A 5,614-nucleotide genomic window follows, 5' to 3' on the forward strand; every position below is an offset into this window, starting at 1 on the left:
TATGTTCCTAGTGGAGTTACAGAGCCTAATACCACGGCTGATTAAGTGACAATAATGGGGTTTTTTTGTGATTTCTACCTTCTCACAGTCCCTGATCATCCTGTGTGACTGTGTTTACACATCCGTGCGTGCAAACACACAAAACCTACAATTTTTCACACTGGAAAAATGAAACTGATTCAACTAAATTACAGTTTGGTGTGAATATAAACTCTACAGCAATGGATAAGGGTCTCTTGATGTTTTCCATTTTAAAGCCCAGGACCTCCTGACCTGGCCCCCACCTCTAATGTATTCCCTTTCTGTCGGCCAGCATGGCTCTCCTGTGATTGCACTGCAGCTCTGCTGGACAGCCCTGGCATGCACTTGTGTGTTTCTTCCAGCCCAGGATGGGCAAGTTGATGGCTGATAAAATGGGTAATGTCTCTTTCACAGTTGAAGCACAGCTGGAGTTGGATGTGATGCCTGCACATGGTGACGACAAACACAGCAGTCCATGGGCATTGATGAACAGCATCAGCTGTCTCACCTTTGGTGACACATTAGCTGAGCTGGAGGGTTAAGTGCACTTGGAGAGTGAGCGACCAGCCCCCAGGAGTGTCCCAGTGCAGCTGGAGCTGCACTTGCAGAGGTCACCTTGCACATACTCTTCTGCAAACAGAGGTATCTACATCTATACATTCAGCATGTTTCCTCAGCATATTTCCTCAATTCACTTAAATAATTAAACACAGTGTTAGTGCACACAGCCTGCATCCAGAACAATTCCACCACCCCCTTTCACATGCACAAAATTTCATTTCTCTCTTGACAGGGAAGTAAGTCTCTTGTCATTGAGTTTGATGTAGTCAAATTGACGTATATTGTTAAATCTTACCTAGCAGCTGACATTAAATTGGAATGTACTAAAGACAAAATGGCTAGCAATATTGTTTCCTCAGTTTGCACAATGACTTATTTTAAAGCAGAATAAATATTAACTGGTTCTGAAATCCTGCAGCTTTCAATTGCCAGAGCATTTCTGTACTTTAATTCTTCACAGAAAAATTGTCACTTTCATAATGCTTCTGTGAGGGGGGAAAAAATACAGTTTCAATTTTCATATGTTGTAGCACTGTAGAGAATGATCTAATTTCTTGTAATGTTGTATTCTGTCCCCAAACCAATAAATATTTTAAGCATTTAATGCATTTATCAACTCTCCTGTAAAAAAGTGCAGAAGAACCTGTGCAGTGGTGTCAAAGATATCTCATGTATCGAGGAAGTCTGAGCAAACTCTTGGGTGATTCTCCACCTTGAAATTTAACTTTACATCTTACCCAACACAGAGCAAGAAGTGAATCAATGCCCTGTTCTCCCAGGAAACCAGATATTGGTTTTGCATGTAGAAATTCAGTTCTTCTAGCAGATAGATGCTGTACATTTTTGCACCATCTGAAATTTCACAGGTTATTCTTATCAAGAAAATATGAGAAAATTACTGAGCATGCAATATGAATTTAATGACACAAACACATCTTTAGTTAAATTGGTCCAGACAAATTGGTCCAGGCAGATTTAGTCCTTTCCTTACAAGAAATGGCTTGCACTTACAAATATAAAAGCAATTGCTCCAGTCCTTTTCTTTAAGATATTTAAGGGACAGTAAGGAGGTCGGATACCTCAGTAGGAAGTTTCATACGACTAAACTATTTAATTTATAAACTCCACTGAAAAATGCCATCCACTCTGGATTTTTGCACTGGAAATCCTTGTATTAAAAAAAAAAAAATTAAAAAAGTATTTTCTTTTTCTATGTATGCAGACAAGCAGGCATTTGCACTTCCTCACAGGCATACACACATATGAACACACGATACAAATCTCTAGTATTGCATTAATCAAATCCAACAATATCACTAAGACTGGAGGCATCATCAATACAGATAAGGATCACAAGACCGTTTCAGAAGCACCGTATGATGTTGGGACTGACTGCAATACAATTACCATTAAATATATGGTCAGAATGAAGGTCATCTGCTGAGACATCAGTGACAGGAACTTTGGCCAGAACACATAACGTTACATTGACTGGGAACTGCACAGCAGCAAAAAAAAAAAGTTTTTTTGGTATCAGAAAAGCAGGGGTTGAAACTGAACCACCAGCAAGGGACACGCCTCTGTGAAATATGGCAGAAAGGTGCTCAATGCCTTTATCAGAGAAAACAAAGACTAAAGGAGATTTTTTTTTTAAGAACAGGGCATAGCAAATGCTATTTAAGGTAAGGGACAATGCAGCGGCAAGAACCTATGTATGTAAGATTGACAGGCATAAATATAAGATAGTAATAAGATGGAATCTTCTCCAGGGGAGCAAGGTAGCTAAACAACCCTCTCATATGATTACTGGGGACAAGAAATGAAATATTTCTTGGTGGAAAGATCAACCACACTAAAATTCAGCAAAATTATGCATCCTTGACAACTGATTTTCAAGAGACATCTGAAACAAGTATAATGAAATTATTGTACATGAGAAAAGAAGCTGTAAAGATCTGTAAGTAAAATCATAAGACTGACTGTTGGTTTAACCTGAGGAAGGTTACCTAGAGGTTGAATCTTGAGTTCTCATTTGAAAAAGATTGCTGGAACTTTCTTGTAGGTATACCCTCTTCCATTGTGCATCATCTGTAATGTCTACTGGTGTCTTTTAGAGGCTGATTTAATAATAGCAGTATTTTACTTTTCTAGCTTCCAGTCAGGTTTCTGTACAGATTGAACAGGAGCTCTAGGAAGTGAAAATCAGAATCTAAGTTTTATTACTTTTAGTTATTATTTTTAAGATCAACTGTTAAGGAGTTTTAGCATTTGCTAGGTATCAGATATTAAAACCAGATGTAATTAAATTTAGTCCTCCATTTTTCCTAGTAGCATATCTAATGGGATTTCCAGTATTAGGAGCTAATTCCATGGTTCTTTATGTCCTGACTTGTTGGGGTCCCTCCCCTGCCATGGAGCCCTGGGAGAGGGGCCCTGAGGGCACAGACACGGGGCTTCCCTGCCCCTGCTCAGCCTCGTTCCCATTGGTTGGTTTGTGTTCCCTGCGCGGGCAGAAGGACCCTTGGTCCCGTGACTGGAACAGTTCCTCGGCAGAGCCCCGGCCATGCGGCTGGGGAAATAAACATCTCTGAAACATCTATCAAGAATCGGTCCATATATATCTCTTTTCCACGGGCCTCGTTGTTTGATACGTGTGTTGCAGTATCCACACTGTAACAAAGACTCGGATCCCTTTTTTCATTTTTCTTCTGTTCTTTTTTATTTTGGATATAGCATGAGTTCCTTGTCACTTGTAGCAATCAATCCCTTGCATTGGGGCTATCTAATTCAAAAGGTTCAAAATGCTTTAACTCTTCCATATACATGTTTTTGGCACTGAAGTTCAAGGTTTTGAAAGGGACTACAGATTGGTGAAGGTTCTTCGAGCTATCCTTGCTGTCATAGCAACCCACAAACTTCATAGAGGGACCAAGCGTGATGTGAAAGGTCTCTGCAGAGCCCCCAGGAGCTGGGTGGAGACAATATCCCACTCTGGTATGCAGAAGGTGAAGCTGAGTGCTCTGTCAGATTTGCATAGCCACTGAAGTGCCCTCTCTGTAGCTGGGGACTCTGGCAAGCATTCATTACAGTGTAATAATCCTGTAAAGAGCTGCTGTTCTCCTCTGCTTTTTTATTCTCTGAAGAATAAGGTGCTTTTATTTATTTAACAGCAGAAATCAAGAAGACATACTTATTTAACCTAGGCTTAACACGTGCTCTACACTCATTACTAAACTCTTAAATGAAGCCAGGAAAGGCTTTTGGGTGCTGTGTCCTGTCAAGCTTGACTTCTACCTGCACAGCAATCTGCCATCACCCGTCTTCAGCTTTCACAAAATAAAAACTCAGTAGGAGATAGTAAGAAGAGGCAAGAGAAGAAGAAGGAGAGGGCCCTAAATGAGCATATGGCAAAGGTGGCTTGCTTCAGGAAAAATGCAATAGCAGTACAGGCTGTTGAATAATTTCTAAAAATACTGCTGTCATTGGCTTTTAATTTTAACCTGCCACATGCTTATACATTTTATGTCCTAAAGCTCTGCATCTGGAAAGTGGCATTTTGCTGCAAGTATTTATCAGATATTGGTGCAACGACCACCATAATAATTAGCTTTACTGGATCATGTTACACAATAAAACACAGGTCACTGGGGGAAAAAAGCCTTGGAAGGTAACATTTATTTACCTAAATAGGGACTAATCTAGGTGGTAAAATTAGTGATTATTATCTTATCTCAAAAGCTGTTTAGGTGTGCATCTGCTCTCTGGATGCAGTCACTGGGGACTTGCTATAACATACTTTAGTTTATTAGGCCATAGTGGGACTTTTTTCCCCTGAAGTATCACTTGATTTATTTCTCAGACACAACAATGAACACTGAGCATCTTCTCCACATCCCTTATGCTCAGAAGAGTATCTTCCCTTTTTGCCGATGTGCTTGCTGCCACCTGAGGCTGCTCCCTTACGTCCCTGTTGGTGAGTGTATGGGAATGAAGGGAAACTGGGTGCTAAGGAGGGGTGCCTCTGCTTGCCCAATCACATAAACACATTCCTGTTATTTTTACATGGTCCATATATGTTGTTTAAGGTGCATGTAAGTAGAAGGATGAGAAGTTCCTTGTTAAAGGAAATTGGAATAAATAATAAATACAACTTCATGAAAATTACCCAGGGGAAGATAGGAGCTCTAGGAAGAAATGCAGTGAACTGCTGCCTGCCAGCCTGCTTCAACCCTTCCTGCCCCTGAAATTCAAATAGCAGAAAGGCTGCAGCTCAAAGATCCCCAGGTCCTCTGGGAGCCCTGCAGACTGCATGTCCAGGGCTCCCACATCCCTTGCAGCCTGACAGCAGCACCAGCTACATTATGAATATCCTCATTACACACAAACCTGGCCTTTCTGTCCACCTCAGCTCCATGGCACAGTTGCTTTCTTGTGGAATGCTGTTGCGGTGGCTAAGAATGTGAGTTCTCATCTCTGCTTCCCTCTCGTCAGGGATGGAAGGGAGGAGAGTAGGATTTGGGATGCCGGGGGAGAGACCAGCCCTGCTGGCACCGGGGCATTGGAGTTTTGTGGTGCTGCACCCCTCATCACTGGGCAGAGAGTCTCCCAACCAGCTCCAGAATTGTCAAATTACTTCATGCAAAGTCATCATAATCCCCAGGTAAACTCTGATCTCCTCTTTATCAGGTTTAGCTGGAAAATAAAACAAATAATTAAAAAGAAAAACGCAAGACCTAAGCATTATGTATGCCCTTAATTATCTCATTCCAGTGAGTATTTTATTCCCTGTCTGGTCAGAACATTAATTATCTTCATAAATACAGCAAAAGTTAAATCCTAAACACCCATGACTACAGAAACTGTACAGTGATCAAGCTTAAATGAACATATAAATTTTATTAATGGATGCTTTAAACAACTCCATATATTATAAATCAAACAAAAAAAACCCTATTTCCATCTTTGAAGGTTGCAATGAAAAAGCTTTATTGAGGATAACTTTTATTAAGTTTAGAACTTCTTTTTTGCAGTA

This window comes from Corvus hawaiiensis, chromosome Z (genome assembly GCF_020740725.1).
Source record: "Corvus hawaiiensis isolate bCorHaw1 chromosome Z, bCorHaw1.pri.cur, whole genome shotgun sequence".
In the NCBI taxonomy this organism is placed as follows: domain Eukaryota; kingdom Metazoa; phylum Chordata; class Aves; order Passeriformes; family Corvidae; genus Corvus; species Corvus hawaiiensis.